The 25,777-nt window shown below is 34.6% G+C and overlaps 1 protein-coding gene across 1 annotated transcript in view; it reads left to right on the top strand.

The window, feature by feature from the left end:
• Positions 1–2,624: 2,624 nt before the first annotated feature.
• Positions 2,625–25,777, top strand: part of LOC121729620 (transcriptional regulator CRZ1) — an 81,648-nt gene continuing 58,495 nt past the window's right edge. Inside the window, exon 1 of the mRNA XM_042118190.1 lies at positions 2,625–2,909. The gene's annotated coding sequence lies outside the window, so the exon portion shown is untranslated. The remainder of the gene's footprint in view (positions 2,910–25,777) is intronic.

The raw sequence follows: 25,777 nt of genomic DNA on the forward strand, positions 1-25,777 counted from the left end.
CTGAAAACATTTTACAACCTCTCTTTAGTTTTTCGTTCTATTGTAGGAGATTTAAATTATAATTCTACCAGATGATTCCCGCAACTACGTTGCACCAAAATTAGTTTATCGCGTAGGAACCCTACATTTTTCCAGGATAGTATCCTATGTCCTTTCCCGGTACTCAAAGTATCTACATGCCAAATTTCAGCAAAATCGGTTTAGCGGTTTAGGCGTGAAGAGGTAACAGACAGACAGACATACACACTCTCGTATTTATAATATTAGTATATTAGGTAAGTATGGAAGTATGGATTCAAATTGAATTCTGTTTATTTTTGAAGAATTTTTTTCTTTTCAGAGTAGGTGCGATGGAATTGACATAGCGGTAATCCGACCAAATCACAAATGACGTAGGTCCGTCAATTGCTTACGGCCGTTCCCAATATTTGATCTATCTCTGGTTTTGCCCTACTAGAGATAGGAATAGCTCACATTAGACATTAGAGACATATATTTTATGTCAATTATGAGCTATTCCTATCTCTAGTAGGGCAAAACCAGAGATAGATCAAATATTGGGAACGGCTGTTAATCAATTTCTTCGATGGTACATAAACAGCTCAAATAGATATTGCAGGCGATGAAAATTATTACTATTAAATTACAAAAAATTTAAACCGACTTCCAAGGTAAAGTCAACCAAATCAGAACAATACCCCTATACCTACAAGAAAACAAACATTTTAAAAATCGGTTCACAAACGGTGGAGTAATCGCTGTACTTAGGTACACAAAAAATATCTACAGCCGAACATAGTAGGTATAACTTCCTCCTTTTTGGAAGTCGGTTAAATAATATCTTTTACCCGTGGCTTCGCCGTAAGATAAATCTGGATGGCCTAGGTATAAAATTATGACACTGCACAGTGCACACAGCACACGGAAATTGAATATTTAAAAAATGTTATGAAAATAACGATCATTACCTACTCGTGTCTAAACTACAACTCTTCCTTTATTAGGTAAGAATAAAAGAATTGGTCAACAAAACTAAAAATGAAAATCTTCCAGGATTAAAATTTAGACAGAACTTACTTACTTTTTACTTACGGTTTACTTACTTTTTTTTCAATAGTTCTTTCAGGCAGGTATTTGCGATACATAATAAGTACCAAATGAGTAAATAGGTAAGTATAACAATTTAGAACAAACGAAATTTTCAGGTAATTTATGTAATTTTAATGATAATTGATTAATTTACATTATGATAATATTTTTTACTTCATGGTTAACAAATTTTGCAATTTTGGGTGACTATTTCTAACAAAGAATTTTTAAATAGAAGTCTTTCATTTCTAAGCGTACCTACTCAAGTTTCATGTCTTTCCTGTATAGGTCATGAGGTTATAGTTTGTAAATTTTCTGGAGTTTCCCACTTTGTTTACATCTCATGTCAATGTCTCATGTAGTGTATAGCTAGTTTCAAGACGCTTCCGAAATTCTATTTACTAGAGATCGCCCAATGGTCGAAATTCGACCTTAGTTTCAATGACATTAGGACCACTACGTTTAATTTGTAAAAAAAATTTGACTGTAAGTATCATATTTTTTTTCAACTCTCGTTTCTGGGACTCAACTGATCTCAGACTGGCCATGTAAGCATAATAGTATCAGATTCAATAAAAAAAAACTATAATCCATTTTCATTTTCTCAACTTGTTGTCAACAGACGTATGTATGTATAATTCGTATGTATAGGTTTGTCACTCAAAAATCTGTCATCTTCTTCAGTGTGCGTATTGTAGTGTGTGTAATGTTTGTTAAAAAAATTTATGATAAAACCATAATTTCAAAATAATATTAGCTCGATGCACTTCTTCACCATATTTAACTATAACTGTGCAAAATTTCATTCACCTACGTTTCCGCATTTTTCGTCAAAAGGGATACAAAGTTTTTCGCTTGCATATTAATATTATATAGATGTTTAGTTAATGCTCCTCCCTTTTTTTATATCTAAATAATTATGAGAAAGCTTCGCTTGAGAAAATACTTAAAAGGATAGGTACAGTACACCCTAAACCGGATGTAAATATAGATAACAATTAGCGGCACGGTGTAGCGGTGACCATGTGACTAACTCATACATAGGAATTTATTATTACCGTGACCTAACAAACGCCCGAAGTACGTGATCCAATTTTTTGGTAGGTGAAGGTTACAAGAACAGAGGTCGAACAGAGAACAATGCGAGAGCAGAAATGCGGCGCAGTCGAGGCTCAGACGCTAAGTTCACAGAGAAGACCCGTCCCAATCTAGACTGGGACCGGCCCCGGCAGAATGCATTAACGACGTACGTTGCACAAACTTCGGAGCTAAATTATCGACTAGATATTATAGGAGTAAAATACGGGCTCGGCGGACGTGCAGCCGCGCGGCCGTGCATACCGAATCGTAAGATCAAAGCACGCATAGGTACTCCACTCGGACACCCACACGAATTCGAGAGCCGCGAGCCGCGTCGGTGGAATAGAACACACAGACGCAGCGGCGGTAACACAAATAAAAGTATAATAAAAGTTACCAAGACAGAAGTGCGGCGTACGGTACTATTCGGTCGGGAGGGAGGTCGCAGGCACTCATACAAGCGAGCGCGGGCGGCGGTCCGCGCGGCGTGCGGAGCCAGTTTACCGTTGCGAGGCGCGTCGTGCGGCCGGACCCTACAGCGCAGCCGGCACCTGGCCCGGCCTCCGCACCACCCCGTGCCCCAGCCTCCCCGGATGCGCCCCGTCCGCCTGACGCAAGTTTTGTTTTGACGGTGGTCGGTGGACTGTTCCCCGACCGAGAGACCAAGTGCTCGTGTTACACTCAAGTGCTAATCCCGTTCTGGTTGTTTATTGGATCGCCCGTACGTCGTTGCCACATAGGTAAGTTTTCCACATTTATAGCGAACGAAAACTCTATCGAGTCGATAGCGTCGCCTGGTGTCTACGTGTAACGTTTCGTCCGGCGTGTGACTAATCTCGATGTAACAAAATAACTGTATACAATCATTAAGTTTCGTATTTTTTCTCGCCGAGTCTTATAAGATCTCTAATGCTTTTTCCAACTCGCGTTTTTGCTGCAATTCTTGACTCAATAATGGTGATATTAGAGGGAATACGATCAAATAGGGTAAAGTAACTTTTGAGATGTTTTCTTACATTAGACATCAACGAGCGCCGAAGTTTCTTGAAGTTTGATCCTTTGTAATATATTAGAAACTTGTTTTGTTTTAGGTTAGATATCTCATTGTACGGAAGTCTAGGTTATTAAACTCTTTTTATTATGTATAAAAATTGCAGTGATTAAAAATAATTTTAATTTATGATCTTTAGAACGAGATTAAATGTCTTCATGATGTAGATTAATTTATATGTCTGATGAGATTGATCACTCTATAATTTATATAGGAATCAATATTATAAGTTGAAAAGAAAAATGAACCAAAAGATATAAGGTTTATGATATCTTATATCTTTAAACGAGCAATTCTTGTATATATATATATATATATATATACAAGAATTGCTCCAACAAAAATCTCGGAATCGGCTCCAACGATTTTCATGAAATTTAGTATATAGGGGGTTTCGGAGGTGATAAATCGATCTAGCTAGGAATTATTTTCAGAAAATGTCTTTTTATTCGTGTTTTATCGATAATCGATAAACTGAAAAATCCTTCCTGACATCTATTGGCGAATAATAATACTATTTTGTTGGCAACTAATTGTTTTAACGACCAGCAGATGGCGTTATTTAGTAACACGAAGTCAATGAGTGTTTGCTATACCGAGCAAAGCTCGGTCATCCAGGTACTTATAATTTATCTTGAAGTTTATAACAACCTGTGTTGTCTGTTATTTCAACTGGCCAGTCTAGAGGAAATGAAGAAACCTATGATACTGTAAATATAATGAAAAATTTATTCGTCCATACATGAAATTAAGTTTTAATTAGCTACTGTATTGCGGATTTATTCTATGAGGTCAATAACAAAGAAAGTAGAAGTTCAGTCTTAATATGTAAACTTAGGATATATTACCGGAGTTATTTTTAGATACTAAAATACAGGAAATTAACTAACTTTTCCAACAACATACCACTGAATGCAATTTCCAGTTCACATCAGGTTCGTGATATAATAGTATAATCGACATCATTTATTGTTCTATTAGAATTTTAAGTTTGTGTTTCATTGTTTTAAGATGTTAATGTTTGTAAAGCAGCAGGTACATACGGTTATAAACACGGTTTTACTTTAAAAGCGAGCTCCGTTTTAGTATTACAGTTACGCTTAAAATAACATTTAAAGTAGCGAAAACATAAACGAAATAATCAGGAACTGTTTGTATGCATATTAATGTTAATGAGAATTCGTAATCAGTCATACTCTAAATCAAAAAAGGCACAAAAGTGTGTAACGCCGACGCGGACGGTTCAGCGCCGTGTCCCAATCTGATCTCGATGTTGTCAGTGGAAACATGAAATAAAATGTTAATATTAAAGCTAAGTTAATTGCCCGCAAGTGTCGTTTTGCACAATAGGCCTGCATGACGCAAAGTAGAGCGATAAATTAAAAAGCCCATTAAGTGCTTTATGATTTACTCATTTACACAGAAACGTTTAAGACTTTGTAAAATTACCGCGTTATACGTTAATTGAATTAAAGCGATTGTCCTCTTTAATATACACGTCCATATAATTTTAAATACTTAAACGTAAAATCTTAATTCGTTTTAACACTTCCAAGTTATTAGGTTTTACGCTTACGACATTTTGTAGTTACTTTAGTTAAGTAACATGTAATGTTAGGTACTTATTTTAATACGTTCGTGTTCATGAGGTACACTTCTCACGAAAGATTTTGTTTTTGATACATTTTAAGAGACATTCGGAGTGTTTCACTTTCTATGCCGCAGGGCGCTGGCGGCGGACCACAAAAAGTGTAAACTCATCACCGCTCTAGTTATATTGTACTTCGACATTTCTGTAATTTCCCGCCCCACCGTGGAGAGAAACTTATTGTCAATCACGATAGCACAATACAATAAAAACATCATTTTTTCAAACTTTACTCCGTAATCCAATTTTTTGTTGCTAGTTGAGCGACAAATATTTATCAAAACTTAAAAAAAGAACGTCAACGCACAAAGCACAAGAATAAAGGTTTATATTTTCAAAATTAGCATTCGTATAAAAATTACGCACAAAAAGTAGAAATGTTTAGGAACATCGGTCTAATCGCTTGAGCACACACGGAAAATTTTTGGTTGTTTGGGTTTTGGGGATCTTTATTTTGGTAGCCGTTATATTTTATCAACAGGTATTAATATTATCGCCTTACAGGAACAGTGTTCCTGGCAATTAAGGTAAAAGCACTAATAGTAGACTCGGAACTAATAGATGACACTTACGACAAAAATACCATAAAAATAAGAATTACTCTAATTTTTTCTCAACACTGTAAATTTTTTAAGCTTCTCAAGCTATCTGTTGACGTGAAAAAATATATTAGGGACGCCTTCGGGAACAAAATTTTAAATTGGGATCAGCTTTCGTAAATAATGTGACCGCGTCAACACGCGCTCGGCAATTTCTTAGCAAATAGGTTAAGGAAGGCGAAATTTTGCACGTAAGTTTTGAATACATTTATTTGATTTTTTGTAATTTCTATTGATTTCATTGGATTAATGGTCATGTTGTTTACACTAATTAATGTTTATTTATGATTTTTTATCCATTTTCCCTAACAATATAAAGGGTGTCTACTGTTAGTTCTTGAAAATGTAAAAAACCTAATAGATGACATGGAACTCATATCATCATTTTGCAATACATACTAAAGTTATTTTGTAGTTTATTCTACTGCAAATATCATCACTATTCTCTGAAAATATAATTCTATTAACAAACTAACAAATTAGAACTACTGTACCTAAAAATGGACATATTAGGCTTGTACTGATCTAAAAATCGATTGCTTTAGTTTTTTAGCAGTAAAAAGAAGAAAAAGGAGAGCTAAGAAAAGAAAGAAGAAAAAAGAAGAGGCAAGAGAAGCATGGAGACTAAAGACTGAAAATAAATTTGCTAGGAAAAAATATATGAAAAATAAAAATAAAAGGAAAGATAGTTATAGCATTGGATAGAATCTGGAGACAACGTGGATAATATTTTATATGCATGTAGTTACTATGATGAAGTAAATGAAATCTTTTAAAAAATGGCAAACAAAGACCTAATAATAGGAAAAATGTTAAATGTAATGTAATGTTCTATGTCAACTATTAGTTCATATTGGTGTCTACTGTTAGTGATGTTCGTTTTCTGTGATGTCATCTATTAGTTGTTATGACTAAGTTTACAAAAAGACCAATAATATATTTTTTAATTGATTTGTCAGCGAATAATTATAATAGTTTTATTTTGTAAGAGTTACTGAAGACATGGAAGAAGTTATCAATCCTTTATTTTCATAAATATATATTTTACAACATTCAAATGTTCTATGTTTCCTTAAATCGTCTGCCATTAGTGCTTTTACCTTATATTCTTTTATTCCCCATTTGACCCCCCTGGAAATGGATTTTTTAAAATATCTTTTTTAGTACTTGCCGACATTATAAGAGGAACACGTGTGAGAAAATTCAAGTCTATAGCTATAAGGATTTGGCGCGTCCATTGTTCTATCAGTCGGCCTGATTTGCATTTTACATATTGATAAAATAAATACAGGCCAAAGCATCTGCTGAAATATTAGTTAATTATAGTGCGTCAAGAAAGTGAAGAAATTAAAAAGTGGCAAAATCGTAGTGTCATCCCTTTTTTCTTAGATTGATTTGAAAGGAATGACACTACGATGTTGCCACTTTTTAATTTCTTTACTTTGTTGACGCACTATACACCGATCAAAATTATTGATAGACATCTTGCTATCATTTGGACATCTATAGACTATATCTATCTCGTGATGCAAATGTCTACACTTTCACAGTAGTCTGTCCATTTAGTATTTAATGTCTGAAAGTGCACTTTATCACGTTGCTGTGGTTATAACTACGACAAAGTTGACTTTATAACTTTTCAAGTAATAATAATTAATCATCATAATAATTTTGAAAGGCGATAATATAAATACAAACAACGTGACGCTAGCAACTCATTTTACATGCATACGCGCGTACATTTTTCCGGGATAAAAAATATCCTTTCCTGGGACTCAAAATATCTCCATATCCAGCAAAAACGGTTCAGCGGTTTGGACGTGAAGTGGTAACAGACAGACAGACCGACAGACAGACAGACGGACAGACAGACAGACACACTTTCGCATTTATAATATTAGTATGGAAGTATGGATATTGATATAATATTGACTTGAAGTAACGTCTTAAAACTAGCTTTTAAAGCATTTATTGAATACGAACTGCATAAAAATGCAAGGTTCGCCCACGCGAACGCTATGTTTACGTCATTTAGTGAACCGCCTACGAACTTTTAATATCACTTGATGAATAGAATCAAGAATTTCTATGTAAGATACAAATCTATTCAGACATATTCAAAGCTTCTCTTCTTTGTGTAAATATTATAATGATGTCTCTTTTCTATATTCTGGTAAAAAACATAATATAGAAGGCACTGAAGATTGTTGACTGAAGCACATAATATAGAAGGCACTGTGCAATCTGATGATTTCTGTAAGAGGAAAAATGAATTTGAAACAAAAAAAATGTTACATGCCAAATATCTCAATGTATTATTATAATATTAAGGGCCTGTTTCCCCAGAACTTAACTTAACATATAGAGTATGGAGCATCTGTCAAATAAGTTGTGGATAGCCTATCCGGCACCTTATCAGAAAGTGGTGAAGTAGGCTCTAAATATTGTAACTCGTACGTATCTTTTACATTTACTTTCGTTCATAAGTGTTGCTGTCTTACAGTTCTTAATGTAATTTAAATTGAACACTTAATTATTATAGGAAGGATGTCCCGATTTCAAATAGCGCCAAACACGACTCGTGTTACTCACTAGTAAAAAATATATTTAAGGTATTATTATTTACCGAGTAATTGCGTTTCGAGAAACCTCATTACAGCATGTAAAACTAAGCTAAAAGCAAAATGATGAAACGTACAAAAAGTATTCGGCGCTAGTGTGAAAGCGGCAGACAAAGAAAGAAGCCATAAAACGAGTTTAATCGTATTAGATTCATAGTTAGTCGATAAAAACAATGTTTCGTGGTAGAGATTAGCCTTTAGCTATGGAGAGATGGCATTAAGTCGAGGGGCGAGGCCGGGGCGGACCGCATTGTTCGTGCCGCGTGCGATATCTATTACCCCGTAGCGGCGGGCGTGCTGAGATACTATAGGTAAGATCACGTAGTGTTACAGATCTGTATGTTACGAAAAGTGCTTCGTATTTGTTCAGGTTATTGAAAAATTACTGTCTATTATAACAACGTTAGGACCCAGCAGATTGCACCTGTAACCCAAAAACTTTCATATTTGTTTAGATTATTAAAAATAACCTCCATTATGGCAACCCTGCAGGCTACAGATGTAGCCTGCAGGGTCAAAAGACAGCTCTGATGATGTTGTTGGCGAGCAATCCATGATGATGCGATAAATCCATGAGCAAAGATGTTCTACCTCAACTACAACAACAACATAAGGAAAGCTCTCTCAATATTTTCTAAATTTGTTGTTTATTAGCATCTCCGAATGAATTTGCTACGCATAGAAAACAAATTAAAAACGAGTTTTTACAAATTTTTATTGCAATACACACATTCCATTCTATAATGTAGGTTATATAAACTTATAATCTTTCGGAAAAGTGTAGTCACAGCCAGCATAAGTAAACTATTATGTATCTATCATACAAATATCGTAATATAAATTATAAAACAAAAATGCTTATAAAGCCACGCAAAGTATGCTTAGTGGTTACTTTCTAACTACTTAGTAAAATATGCTATTATTTAGCCAAAAAAATAATGTTTTAAAACATAAAATACTTATTCTTAATTGTGTATTAGGCATTTAGGAATTAGGAAACTTTGCAACTATTGATTTAACTGTTTTACGATAGTGACAATTAATAACGATAAATTCGATGAGATTGCGTATATAAATCTCTTTGTCTATAAATTATATTTTGTAGAAGTTTACGACTATTAAGTATTATTCACTCTAAAACTACGATTTTACGTGTTACTCACAATGACAGTTGTAATTAGTCTCGTGTTTTAGTGTTGAGGAAGAAGTTACGTAACATTATGAACGATAACTAATAAAGACGTTAAAGATTTTAAGACATTAACGCTTTGTCTTTCGTCGTAGAAAAGTTTATTACACTTGAAAGAGAACCAGGGGAACTTTGCACAGGCTCTAAGGATTGAAAAACCGAAGACCATTTGCTATATAACTTACTTGTAGAGGTACAATTGGAAAAATTCCTGCTGGACCCGTCGAAATACGACATAGAACGTTTAGCAGCACGGTTGATTCGAACTTTAGTTGAAAATTAGTTGGGGTGAACTTTTGGTTTTTTTAAAAACTGACACAAAGGGTGCTGCAAAGCAGCACGCACACAAACTCACGTACGAGTATTACACGAAGTTCAATCAATAAATTCAATATTTTAACGCGTCCTAGTGCAAATACAAACTTTAGTTTGTCAATGTTGTAATATAAAGTGTTTTTTTGACTTATTGGCAGTAAAAAATTGCCTAATATTTTGTTCTATCGTTGACCTACCTACACACGTTACATTTTTTTATTTTTTTTTATATAAAATTGGGGCCGTCTATGGACTGTTCGTCCATATTTTTTTTTTGTTATTTTATTATTTACATTTTTCGCACCAAGGATAATTGAATTAATATTCCTCCGTGGCTCTTTTTATGAAGCTTGCTACAGCGTCTCCATCAGTGTCAGTGTAATAGACACAGGTTTTAGTGTGCCGGGATATAGCTACAACTGCATGAGGAACGCTGTCATGGATTGCCAGCTTTCGGGACTTGGTCTGTATGATGATCACCGAAGGACTCGTTAATCCCCGAGCTTCATGGATTGTGAGGACGCGAGAGTCCGTTCCCAATCCATAGCCTGTATTAGTGAGGGCTGCTTTCTCCTCTTGTGTGTGAACAAGATACAGGGTATTTAGATCGGTTTTAGGTATTCTCGCTCCTGTATACTTCATTAGCTTTAGGGACCGCACAATTTCCTTCGATGAATAGATGTTATTATAGACCATGCTTAAGGCGTATGCCACATCCATAGGGCTCCTGTGTGTGCAAGACAACTCCTGGGTGATGCTGTTTACCAGGTTTGGACGAGTGTAATTAAGTTTAAAGAGGTTTTCACGCTCTATAAACGGAAGTTGGTTAATATCTCCAATGAGGATGACATCGTTGGCGCCTGTTAACTGATTCGCCATGACGATTGAGCCGAAATGGTTCATAAGGGCCTCATCAACTATCAACCTTTTGTAGGTTCCTTTTGTCCCATTTACCAGCAAAGAGGCCATGGTACGAACTTTATCTTTAACTTTGTTGCCAGTTTCTAGCGATATCCTTTGCTTTAGATCCTCGGCTGCTTCGATTGTCGTTGTTATTATAACGTCTGTTTCCTCAATGAAGTTATTAATGATCCAAGTTGTCTTTCCACACCCAGGAACCCCATTGACCCACGAGTAGTTGATAGGTTTCGCGAATATGTCCCAGCCCATGCTGGATTCGGGGTCCCCAGATAGGACTTCTGCCATTTCTAGTATCCTGTCTTCCAGCATTATTCTGGAAGACAGGATACTAGAAATTTTGTTGACTGTACTTTATCACTATTTGTAATGTAACACACGTTACATTACAAATAGTGATAAAGTACAGTCAACAACAATGAACCTAATTAAGTTCTTGTGGTAGTAAAAACACATAATTAGTGTAGGTTGAAGTGAAATGACCGCCGTGTCCCCTTGACCCTCCGTGACGTTTGGCGGAAGACTGGTGTGCGACGGACCGTGGCAGCCTCCTGCGTAGAAATTGTTCGTCCTTGCGACACCACAATACCTCACCTTTGGCACTGAAACTAACATGTTTGAGATAATAGCCGCATTGTGCGCGTGTTCGTAACTTTCGCGCTTAAAGATTGTATTTTAAAATAATGTTTTATATTTGAGTGGTACCAAAAATAAAACTTTGGTGTCACTTTATAATGCTGAAAACTGAAACTAGAAAACATTGTGCAATGATTTGCAATGGAAAAGTTACTTAATTTTATTCTGCATTGTAATTAAAAGTAAAGAAAAGTAGCAATTTACGTGTGAGCACATGTTAAATAAAGCAAAAAATATAAGATGACGTTTACACCACTTTACCGAACACGTTATGAACAAACTACAAAGTAATAATTAAGTGAAAGTATCTCAAAATCGAGATCATTTGGTTATTTTTAACGATGTCGACTGGTCATTTATTCCATCTTTTTAAGGTAGGCTTTAAGGCGGGCGTTTCGCCTTCATTCAAGAAATAAATTAAATTCATGTTTATAACGTTTAGCCCGGTATCTTTATCTAACGCTAGTTTTTTTTTTGTTTGTATAATAATAGCCTTTATTCAGATAACACATTTTACATTACATTTTTTTATGTTTATTTACTTAATTCTAGATGATTCTAATTTCTAATTTCCTTATAATATCCTATAACAAATTTCTATATTTTATTTATATCTGTTTGCTGCACAGCATAGGCCTCCTCCAACTTATTCCAGATATATCGATCGTTTGCTATTCTAGTCCATGTCTATTTGTTTGTAGCCTACCTAAAATTACTAAAAAATAAGGTTTAAATAAAATATGCATACTTTTAAAAATAAAGTCTGCTCAAAATTGGTTTTAAGTATGCAGCTTGCTCGTCTTTGCTCATTAGTGGAATAATATCGAGTAAGGCAAAAACAACTTTTTTAATTTATGTCTTCTTTTGCTGTTTTATATGAGATGCTCTAAAGTCTAATGAATTAAGTATCAACTGGGATGGGTATTGGGTACATCTGACATCTCACGGACACGCACATTACAGTTTTATATCTAAAATCGATTAAGCTTATTTTTCTGCAAATATATATATTTTTTACAAATACAAATACAACAAATACAAATATCTTTATTGCAGACTACTCTGTGGTCTGTCTTATATATCTATGTGCTGTGTCTTATATATCTATTTTTTACAGACATAAAAGGTAAAACTTTGATACTAACCGGTGACTATTTATTAGACTCTAAACACCTATATTTCAATTCAACCCCCGCGCCGCGCCGCGCCTGCTTGAACTCAATAAATTTTTTGCATGCAAAACTATTTCTAATTATATTAGCCAGCTAGAATTTATTAATTCTTCCTTTGTATTTTCACAAGCGTTAATATTTCAATCGCTTTCTATATTATGCATCCAAAATACAGCTTGTTATAATGACCAGTAGTGTTTATATGGCATGAGTGATTGATGTTTAGAAATCAATATTCTAATATCTTACAACTATTAGTCATGTATTAATGTAATTTGAATATTACGTAGTATATTATTATGAACATATTTTAATTATAATATGTCAATATTTCACAAACAAGAATGTGTCCGCATCTTCTTTTATTTTTCATGAGACAAACCATATTATGAGCGACCGAACTCTTTACTTCTAGTTTATGGATTCTGCTTAGGAGACTTTTAGGACTAAATACAGAAACTCTGAAGTGGTAACAGAATTTTATTCCATTTTTCCTGGCGTCGTTTTACACACACCTTACCTACTGGGTAATGCCGATAGTTTCTGCTTAAAAGACATAAGAGCTAAAAACAGGCAAGAGCTTATATATCTATTTTTCCTGTTTAGTTGAAAAATTCTAGCGTTTTACTCATTAATTGTCGTACGCAGTTATGTTTTGGTCAAATATGATCGTGTAAGAAACCACTGAATACCGCTAGCACCGCATTCGGTTATTGCTCTCGGATTCCGCAACAAATTAACACGTATTCGGTACGACTATATTTCATACTCAGTTTGTATATATTTGTGAGTGTCTATAGTAAAAATTGTGTCTACAGGATACATTTTTTATCTAGACAGCCGCAAATGTTAAAAAATGCTATCTGTGTCAATAGGAATCCCATTATTTCTCCATCAATTTCAATTTAAGACAAGAAAATAGTATTGCATTAGAGTATTCAGCATAACAATGAGGCGCTTATACAAATACGTCATGCCCAATGCCTAAAATCCGCCCGGCAGGTGTGTTAAAATTAAAAAATGAAACTAAATTTTGTACAATATTTTAGCGGCCGCAATTAAGTAAATGTAGCTTAAAAAAATTATACACGTGTTAAGCGTTAAGGTGACGCCATGATAATGGAAACGGCTGCAGCGATATCGATTTTTCTCAACAATGACTAAAGCTAAGAAATTAAAGTTCATTGTCAGTATTCATCATGTCTTTTCTTTGAATTACCCATAGCATAACACGATTGGTCAACTTTTATAACACAGAATAATTAATCAAAAATACCTCTATAAAAACAGGGATTCTAATTTTGCCAACAGAGGAGAATGATTTAAGTTTCCAAAATTTGTATATACATTAGTTCAAGCATATACTATAATTTTCCCATAGCTTATTTGCAATATATTTATGGTTTTTAAATTACGCGACAAAAACCATTTTGTCGCTTACGCCCTTTTCATTTCTTGCTGTTCCATTTCTTGTTTTCTATAAAAAAACAAGCGATCTAAAATATATCCAAAACGATTTTTTAATTTAACGTGGCGTCACCTTAATGTACATTTTTGAAGAAGGTCAGAGAGGTCGCTATAGATATCCTAACTCGTCAAATTAAGAACTGGTTTGTTGTCGAAATATTCGATGATAGAGTGCAAGTGAAAGTCATGATCGACGTACATAATTATGAATAGTTCCGTTAAGTATCTCAATCTTTATGTTAGTCGCTGCAAATTGCGGGGTTTCCTTAAAAAATTTGTGTCTAATTGAATTGATCGGTGACCAGTAGCTATGTGATACCGGATGACCGATGTGGCTCCTAAAGGAAATTGCTTTATTAATGAGAAAAGAAATGACTCGATGTGTAGAAAGAGATTAAGATCATACTAATTTAACAATATTTTACTAAACATCTATTTTTGTTCACGAGTTGTGTGCAATGATCATTATCATATTTATAAGTAGATAACGTAAGCTATCGAGAAATATCTACGATGCTATGAATTTTTACTTTCTAAATGAGTGTCTACCATTTAAGGTAAACGGAATAACAATACGTAGTAAGGGGTTTCATAACGAATATTTCGGTGTTTCTCTATAAATAATTTACTAGCTATTTGACATATTCGATAAAACAGGAATAAAATGACATTTTCTAAAAATGATTCCTAGCTTGATCGATTTATCGCCCCTGAAACCCCCTATATACTAAAATCTATATATATATATATATATATATATATATATATATATATATATATATATATATATATATATATATATATACAAGGATTGCTCGTTTAAAGATATAAGATTTGTAAAGAAATCAAGCTGTTCACAAAGAGTACTTACCACCAAGGGCGTACCCAGGATTTCAGCTAGGGGGGGTAGCATAGGTCTGGAATATTGAAACAAAAATCATGAAAATTTACCTTTATTAATTAGTTTGATTATGACACAAAACATTTTGCGCAAAGTAGGTAACATATTTTTAATTCCCACTTGTTTTTAATCTCCCCCCTCTGCCCCTAGCTGGGTACGCCCATGCTTACCACTACATTAGCAGTAGAAAGTACTTTATTGTTAAGGTTAGTATTGTACTCTTAGTATACAATATTTATGTAGACAATAATCTGGGGGGTGAGCCAAAATCTTTTCGTTTTCGCTTCGTTATAGAATCGCCGATGAAAATGTATGGAATTGACATAAGCGTTCGTTATATGACGTTGACGTTCGACTCGTGTTATGTCAATTCCATACATTTTGACCGGCGATTCTAAAACAAAGCAAAAACGAAAAAGTCTCGGCTAAATGGCCAGATTGGTATAATATTGAATACCTACGTATAAATCATAAGCAAAAAGTATTAAGTGATAAATTCATTAAAAAAATATACTCGACCAACTTATAGAATATTTGCCATTGTATTTCTTACTGTCACGTGATACTACATTGGTGACTAGTCACTACCAAATAGCACCACAATCCCACAACGCCGATTAAGCCGAAATACTAAACTATCTTTACATGAAATTCAGAACTATCGAAACAAATGAAATTGCGTCTAGAAAACGATCAAAATAGGTCTTAACTCGTGTACGACACGTCAACGTGAGCCAACAAAAACCCTATTAATGCTTTAATCGGTCTGTCGAGCGTGGGATTACAACCGCAGATTTAGGTATTAAGTTTTATTCTGTCGTGTACTTTTCCAGCGGCTCCAGTGACCTTCAGCTTTTAGCCGGAACGTTTGTTACGCGAACCGCCTGTCCAAGTAAATAACACAGAATAAATAATATTATACAGTAGAACCTCCTTGTACTAAACACCCGAATCGGGCGCACGCACACAAGCGTGATTTCAGATAGAGCAGAACGTATCAGTATCACGTCGCGTTCGTAAGCTTGTGCTATATGAATTTGATTTCAAGAACGCAACTTAGCTGCTATACTGTATTTTATTTATATTGTATAAATACTGAATGCATACCTACTTATTACGTCTCTTAATACGGATATACTTCGGCTGCAACGACCATAATTATTATTTCACTATAAATTATTCCGGCCAAGAAATTGTGATTACTAGACTTGTATCGATACACAATATTAGAATTGATTTATCTTACTTCGCTTTAGACTTTGCTAAATGAAGTGTGTAGTGAATGGATTATGCGTTTTTATGCATTTAATACCTCGATAATACTAGACATACAGGTTTTTTAATGCAACAAACCAACAATAAGCAGAAGGATCACCTGGGAGTAAGCCGCTACCGATGGACAGACGCAACACTAATGTTAGTCCTCTGCATCGAACCTTAATTTTTTACCCCCTTAAGCCTTCGGCAGTCGGCTACTTACTCCCTACACGGTAAAACACAATGTCAACATTTATGTGGATTTTCGGTGAGGCCGTGGTAGTAATCATCACCATCATAAGGGGTATGGCACTCTTTTACATTTAATTTTAGCTTACTAAAAACATCATATTTCATATTTAATACACGTTTCCAAAATGAGTTCTTAAAGCAACATTAAATTCGTACTACTTCCTATAAAATTTAAATAATCAGATACTCGACTATTAATTTGACAGCAGGCGCCATAAAACTTAACTCGCGAATTTTTTATATATTATTCACTATGGCCCTATGATACATCGTATTAATAATTCGGACGTCTACGAGAATATTTGATTTTAAATATAGGCAAATTTGAAACTACCTGTATAACATAAACATCAATATGTAAATTAGTAGCTGTTGTGTTATATTATTTTGACGACCTCTGTGGCTCAGTGGTGAGCGCGTTGGTAGCTCAAGCCGGGGGTCGCGGGTTCGAGTCCCGCCGACGGAACAAAAAGTTTTCAAAGTTCCTGGGTCATGGATGTGTATTAAATATGTGTATCATATAATAAAAATCTTAAATATATGTATAGTATAAAAGTATTAAATATATTTCCGTTGTCTGGTACCTGTAACACAAGTCCTTCAGGTACTTACCACAGGGCCAGACTGACGTGGTGTGAAGCGTCCATAGATATTATTATTATATTATAGATATTATTATTATTATCATTCCTTTTTCATATAATTAGTAGCTGTATCCAATAGACACACTGTCAAGTGACAATATACAGGAAGAAAATATAGTCCTACATGCTACACACCTGATTGTAGTGACAGCCTACGGGCAGAGTGCGAAATAGTTTGCCATTTGATATGTTCTCGTAATAATAATAATTAAGATAAGATAAACCAATCATATCTACAACACTTATATTGTCCGAATAAAAAAGGGGCGAAAATTTATGGTGGATAAGGTAAAAAAATTGGCTCATAAAATAAATATCTATAATTTTTAGGGGTGGGCCGAAATTCGTTTTACATTCGGTTTAACCGAACAAGTCACAACTCGAAAAGGCGCGGCGAAATTGAACCGAAGTTCGGCCGAACTTCGGCCGAATTTTTCATTTTTACCGAATGTCCGGCCGAAGTTCGTATTCGGTTCAAACCACATTCGGCCCATCACTAATAATTTTATTGAGTTCTAAATGACGTGAAAATTACCATGTATAACTCAAGATAGATTTGTCTTGTAGGTTCTTAAGATAAAATCACACCAAAACACGATGCGTATATGTATTTATAATGAAACTTGTACTTAAATTCCTTGTTCAATAGCTGTTGTCAATTTAGAATCACCATCTTTAAAATGCCGCACTTTTTTTTTCTTTGAGGAAATGCACTTACGCATCCCCGGCAGTTCGAGGAGGGCTTCCAGCGTATGTAGAACTCCCCGGGGTGGTCCTGAAAAACTGCTTGTTTGTTAACAATGTTTCTGCTTTTTCGCTTTTGGCAGAGCCACTGGGAAAAACAATCGCTAAAAAGCCACAAACTTAAGGATACTTCTTTCTTTCGTAGGCCTATAACATACAGAACAAAAGGTGTAACACTTGCCTAACTACATATATCTGCTGGGTGTAATTGAGCTCTTGCACAATGGCGATTATCGTACGAGTAACGTATTATATCTACCGCTGTAATACAATCGCACACTAGACGAGAGTCTCTTTGTCAGGTACTCTTATAATGTGATGGAAATATGTTTTATACCAAGTTATGTATATTAAAGGAAATAATGTGTAATTAAATTATTTAGCACATATTTATAAAAAAATTTAGGAAAAAGACAGTTATAATTATAAACAATTGGAATATAGAGTGAAGTAATACATACACATACAAGTGTATGTATTACTTCACACATTATTGTATAGTGAAATAATTAATTAGTTCAAAATTATCAAACTATTAGCAATCTAGTATTTTAGTTGTTATGTTATTTGCGTGTTGTTTTTATAGATTTAATCCGTTTACTTGGTTTAAAGTTCTTTAGAAATGTCGGGATTAATAAAAGTGCTCCGCGACAAAATCCGTAAGTGTTTGAACCTTGTAATATAATGAGTGATACTCGCGTAAACCTAAGAAATCATTACGTAGAGGTCTTGTTGAAATTACGGTTCTTGACGGCACATTCTGAAAATTACTATTATAGATTATGAATTGTATGATCAATGATCATTGAATATGGCACTAAAGACCACACGTAAATAATATGGTATAATATGGTAGCACAATAAACATTTTGTTTGTCACAATACAAGAACAGAGCATGATTAAAATAAATCTGCAAAATGAATAAAACCGCAACAGTGGTATCCAATTAAGTGGATTGCTAATAAAAGTGAAATCGAAGCGAGTGCAGTGGCCGCATGGCGCGCCGCCACGCCGCACTACATAAGATCGCCCGTAGACGCTTGTCGCTCATCGTTCGTCGTTTGTTGTTCGTCGCTTGAGCTCATCGCTCGTCGCCTGAGCTCGTCGCTCGACGCCTGAGCTCGTCGCTCATCGCCTGAGCTCGTCGCTCATCGCCTCAGCTCGTCGCTCGTCGCCTGAGCTCGTTGCATTTGCTCGTCGCTCGACAATCATCATTTTTAATTCGCATCAAAATTAGCATAAACTCCTACACTCTAGAAATTAAAATTTCGGAAACACTAACAAAATATCTACAATTATAATCTCGCGGTTGAGCGAGAAAGTGGTACATACAGACCGTTTACTGCATAGGTTTGAATATTTTGGATTAAAGTATCAGCATTTTAACATTACGAGAAATTTGAGATGTTTTGAGTGGGTAATTTTTAACAAAGACTGACTTACATTTATTGCAATTTTTCACTTTTACTTGTGTACGACGTTTTTGCATCGCGTGTGAAGAGACTCGGGCAATTTGTATTTTGTATAAAACCTCACAATTTCTACTTGTTTAAAAACTTTGTAATACCTATTAAGATAAGGTAAAGTTTTAATTAACGCTACATTAACTTTTGTTTTTGCTTAATTCTTGTTCAAAATTTACCAAACAAGAACGCTTTAATACACGATGAAAATGATACGCATTATTTAATTGTATAACATTAATTGCTATTTCATTTTTAATGCCGGTATATGAAACACATTATAAATACAAACAGCTATTCTATTGTACATAAGCTGCCACAAAAATGTAGAGCAATCTCTTGTGAAGATATGAAAATGTATTTATTTTAATTTTAATTGAATAGTAAATACTATTGGGCTAATCTGTTATTATTGAATGTATTTCTGTATTTGGAATAGTCGGCTGTCGGGCTTAATAACATAAGATTTGGTTAAACACGTAGATTTCAGGTTTGGTTCAGTCGTAACTTATAATAATAATAATAACTCCCACACCGATTTCGGTGACGGTGCCCGGTTTCGTTGAAACCAGGCCAGCTACGCGGGAGTAATTTTATAGTGCCCAAGTGTGTGCATAGTACACAAGAGCACTCTCTATTCCTTTACTCTCATAACCCAGTGGGACGGAAGACCGACACGACTGGCGAGAGATCAGGCGCAGGACCGATTTTTTACGTGCCCATCCGACGTATAGATCATCTTACTTGTCAGACAATCAGGTGATCAGCCTGAATTGTCCTAACCAAACTTGGAAATAACATGTTTACAACGCGGGAATCGAACCCACGACCTCCGAGTCAAGAGCCGCGCTCTATACCACTAGACCACGGAGGCGTAACTTATCTAATGTTCAGTAGATCCGGTTTTAACAATTCGCCCACGTTTTTAATACACAAATGGATAAGCAAAACATTTCATTTGATATCAACAGTTCTTATTTTTGTTATAAATGATACAATTATAAGTCATAACCTGTGACTTGTCGATGCATAAAAGAATTCAAAATTAAAATGTTAAATAGGGTGAGGTCGCAAGACTTTTTAATTTAGCATCGCTGTTAAGTGGTTGATTTATTAAACCAACATTACATTTATTTTAATCCGAAAACGTTTATTTGTTATCCCATCTTCTTACTTTTTCTTATACCTTATTTATATTAGAAAAAGCTGTTATCTCATTATTATTAACAGACACTTCAATTAAATTGACTGTCGTATGTGTGTAATTAATAATAAATTAATCACCATCACGAAAGATATCTTAATTAATGTTGAATGTATTATACAGTTCTTTTAAAAATGACAACTAAACGTAATTTTCATGTCAAGGTAAGGAGGAAATAGTAAGATGGTTTAGGTTGGAAGAACCGGATGTCATAGAAAAACGCCGGATGATGGCAATTTAATTTATTGACTAGCTCTATAATAATAAAAATAACTTCAAAAATATCTTTGAATTTGGTGACACGTGCACTAAAGAGACATGCTATATTTGCTAGCCATTGGTAGCCATCGGTAGCAGGGGTAGAGCTATAAAGAATAAAAAACTACATCATTTACGCGAGTGTCACATTTCCAACGTCAAAATGGTTCCAAACTAAAGTGCGGCCTTTCGTTGGTCACGCTTTGTGCCTCAATAAAATTCACACTGAACGTGACTAGATGATAAAACTTAGTCCCAGTTATTCAAGTGCGAATGCATTAAAAGCTGTAGCACGATGCCCCAATTACAACGGTTAAAATAATGCGGCATAGAAAAGGAAAGTCTGAAAACACATATGGCAAATCAACGTGATTGCACAGAGATCATGCAAATGGAGTAGTTGTGCTATTATCTAGACACATCACGACTCATTTGACGTGACTCTCACGTCGCGTCACCACTGCGCTATCGTGACTCGGCCTGTTCTAGCACTGAGGCTGCGAACCGCAAAAAGCAGCTGATAGACTTTGTTTTTGTTTGTGCCTCGCCCTGATATCCTATTATCAGAGTTCCCAAGAATTGTGATAACAGTAAAAATGCATAACAACAGCAATATAGCCCATTTCATATGGACGAATATAGCGCCGTATTTTAAACGTGCGGTCTCTCTAAAGACCGAAGCTTTTCCTATTCAGCTGTAAAGTTAATACATATAGAAAATAACAGCTTCAAAACGTGCGTGCAACTAATATCTTTGCATTTCATTACTGTAAACCTACAAGACAGAGATACACACTGCCAAACAGTAACAAACAAAATCGCTCTCTCTCTTTATAACAAGTAGTCACTTATATTGCTCATTCCAATTTTCTAAGAATACTGTGTCTTACACATCATACAGTAGCCTCACACGTCAATCAGTCGTTATATTATAACTCGTTGTTCTCAACGGTTCGCAGCGTCAGTGTGCAAACAGCCTTAGGGAGTCTGCGTGGCGCAGCGCACGGTACCACGCTGGCATGTCATCAACACTTTATTACCCCGCGCTGATGAGCAACACACTAAGGGCTTGGACTTCCAGCCTGTTAGAGAAGTGATTCAAATATTTCAAGTGTTCACACGACGTCGCGTCGTCTGCAAGAGCTAAAGGATGGTGTGGCATTAAGTTTTTAAAAGATAAAAAATTTAAATTGCCGAGTGATGGTTCTTGCTTATTATTATATTTATTATTTTTATTTTTCACCAATTTTTTACTTTATTATAGAGGCTTAATGAATATAAAATATATTATCTACATATTATACATAAATTATTGAGCAAACACAAAATATAGACTATAATATTACTAACACTTTATACTTGTTGTAGCGCGTCAATAAAAGACATCAACGCGCGCATTCTAATACGTATTTAATTTATTTTTATCATCTACAGGGTGTAACAAAAATAAATGATAATACTTTAGGGTGTATACGTGTTCCTTGTAGAGAGTTCACTGTGAAAGTAGCAGCGCTGAAAGACGAATTTTTTATGGGCAAGGGCCCGAGCGTCACGAGTTTCCCCATACAAAATTGAAAGAAAATTTTGGTCTTTCAGCGCTGCTACTTTCACAGTGAACTTTCTACAAGGAACACGTACACACCCTAAAGTATTATCACTTATTTTTGTTACACACTGTATACATATTTTCAAGCGCCACAAAATAGTTACAATGTATTTAACTAATTTTAAATTTTCCTTCCTTGTTTCCTTTTGCGTCATGGAAAAATGTGTCACTCTGTATACAGATATATATTGTTTCGCTACAAACGTATCCGGCTCCGGTTATTATTTTTTATTATATTGTAATGGTGAAAGTTAAGTGTGTGATTACATTTGTTACTTCAGGCAAAAAATACTGAAGAAATTTTTATTGAATTCGGCTTTGGATTAATACAGCATATCTAGCTACTTAAAGCTATCTTTATGTATACTTTTTATATTACCCTGTTCTCAATTCTGTTTGATAAACTGTAATATGTTTTACATCCGTGTTATAAGTCGTAACGGACTTCTTTGTACATCATTTGGACGTTAGCACGCCTACGCCAATTCATTTACCTACTTTCAACGTAAGATTCACACGCAAAATAGCATGTGCCAAATTCTCTTAACCCATCAATCTCCAAGCGGCAGCCGGCTGCCACATAACAATCTAAATTCTATTGTGTCTGCGATACGATACGATGAAGGTGTTAATGGCGTCTCATGTTATCACGCTGACACGCCGAAGCTTTCGTCAGGTGCCAGTCGCTTGTCAATGCGTTATTGTTGATTAACCGTTTGACCTCTGACTAAAGTTTATTTAACATTCGCATTATAGACAAGGTAATGAAGAGTAATTAGCATACGTTAGTGGCAGCTGCTACGGCCCATAGAATCTTAATCAGTCGTAAACATTTAACAATAGTTGTTGTTCGCTATTAAGTTTGTATCTCATTAAATTATTAATTAACACGTGTTTGTTAAATCGATATTAAAATTATGAATGTCAATGAGAGTTTCTACTTCATTTGTACACCGCTGAACTGATTTGATAGGCATGAAAAATATTACCAATGTGAGACTAGAATAGTTTCGGTTAGTGTAAATAAATTCAATACATGATATACAAGCACCATCGATTTTTAAATATTAGGTACTTTCAAGTAAAATCTTCTTTTTTTTTTAAAGAAAAGAAGTAGCCCTGACGTCACTGCGACCCATGAGGATCTATTGTAACTCCTTCGCACTAGAGTGAAAAAAAAATCTTCTTCACTATATAAGTTTAATAAATTATTATCACTGACAATATTTACCTGAAGCTATAAATTAAAATGAGAAGGCTTATTTGGAATAAAACTCGGATATTAAGTTTATTTGATTAGTTTCATCTTCAGGTTAATAATATTAGGACAGAAAATTGCACATAAAGTTTTAACATCTCAGTAAAGGCTCGTACTGCAATGCGATATCCAATTGCAAATATCGGTTAAAAACATTCCAATTTCATAATAATCAACACTTTAAAATTCGCAATTATTTGCAGTCGCACCATAGTTATGTGTAGGAGCCTTAACGCTTAGGTTTCATTGTTTGTATGTAATTGTTAGCTTCTGCCTCAGCGGGTGATGACAAGTAAGGCTGTGCAGGAAGCCGGCGATACGCGAAACTACTTTCATCGTGACCGCTCACGACTCACATTATCGCCGCATCATTCCATTACTAGCTTTTGTAATCATAATCATAATCTTTAGGAATTTATAAATTTAGTTTGTTTGAAAATCATACGCATTATTTGAAACGAGCTTTTGCCCGCGGCTTCGCTCGAAGTAATATACAAAAGTAATATACAAACTTTCATCCCCTATTTTAACCCTTTGGAGGTAGAATTGATCAAAATCCTTTCTTAGCGGATGCCTACGTCATATCATCTACCTGCATGCCAAATTTCAGCCCGATCGGTCCAGTGGTTTGGGCTGTGCGTTGATAGATCACCATGTCAGTCAGTCACCTTTGAGTTTTATATATATATATATATAGATAGATTTAAAGATCTTTTTGAGATAAAGTTTAAGCTTAAAGTTTTTTGACACCGACAAAAAAAAGATTGTATTATGTAGTTTTACGTTCTTGATTATTTCGTTAAAAACGAAAGTAGCGCGATCAAGACTGAACGTAGCTTCAATATCATCGGCTCGCTCATTGAATAGAATAAGAATAGAAGAGACTACGTTTATTTCTTCAACACACAACATATACAAAACAGAAAATATATACATTAAATTATAATTAAAGGTATATATTATGTGATGTCGAAATTGGCCCCAGATCAGCTATACACAGCAAGCAAGCCCGCTGCACTAGTTAGTATTGTGCAGGGGCCAAAGAGTGAATTCACGCATTGCTTTTATTTGGGGATTTTTGTTGTTCTGATTCTGAGTAATGGTAATTTTGTTTTATTAGTTTTAGTTACATTTTTACAGTGTTTAACTACCAAAAAAAATATGCTTATAGTGCCTCTTTTATGTTTTCATTTAATGAGCTAAGAGAAATTGAAAGTATACCTAGTACCTATCCAAAAGTGCTATTGCTAGAGCTAATGCAGCTCTGACTGTTATCATACGATTAACTACTAAGCTTAGGCACTGTAATACATAAATGTCAATACGTTAGATATGGCGTTTAGCTTATAATTTGTTCATACATTAGACTACTGGTTACAATACTTTGTCTTTGTGTATTACTGCTTGGAACTACAGGGAAACTTTCTTGTTTATTAAATATTATACGAAATGTAATTAAATTTACATTTGCTTAGGGAATACAATATTAATCACGTACGTTAAAATAACAATTAAACTACATATATAGCGCCAGATACGGAAATTCGAGGTATGAGAATCGGGAACCAGGCTGCACTATAGTTTGAAATGCTTCTATTTTGTAATACCAGTGACCTTTGACTAGAGCACGGCACAGTAGCTGATACCGATCGAATAGCCGCATAACTAGCAATTCATTCTAATATTCATAATATATAAGAAACAAGGCAGTTGAAATTCTAATACAATTTTGAATTTTGGCATTTGTCTTATTTTATTTTACCATTGCTTGTTCTATATAAAAATACGTAAACCACACAGATCTTGTTTTCAAATTCCGAAAACATACAGAACTGTAGTTAATTTACAATTTTGCAAATGAGAAAAAGCATATTTTATAGCCATTTGTATCTTATCTAGCTTTCTAAATGTGCGTAAAACAACACAAAATATTTATCGTATTCCCGGTTACTACTGTAACGGGCTATTACGATATCATAAGTGGTTAAATATAAAAATTATCAAGGAGTCCATTAGCGCTAACGCTACGTCTAACCATAGCTATAAAATACTAGCGCTATTATATAACAATTTAAGGAGCGCAGACAAATTCTTGAGTAATATTGGAACGAATAGCGCTTGTGAATTCCATCGTAGGCAATTTTATGCGAGCAATTTAAATTTTATATTACACGACGAATTAACATCAAATCGAAGGTCGCTAATGACTATTTTATTATTTCCTATATTAATACAATAGCAAAAAAGAAACTCTATTTAACTGATCTAGTTAAATAACGTGCTCATTGTTAATTTTAATCTCGGTTTTTGATTCTTAGATCTAATAATAGATTAACATTTGTCGTAAAAATGAAAACCATTAAAACTGAAGGAACCACTTCGTAAGACTTTATTTGATAGACGA

This window comes from Aricia agestis, chromosome 8, assembly GCF_905147365.1.
Source record: "Aricia agestis chromosome 8, ilAriAges1.1, whole genome shotgun sequence".
NCBI lineage: Eukaryota > Metazoa > Arthropoda > Insecta > Lepidoptera > Lycaenidae > Aricia > Aricia agestis.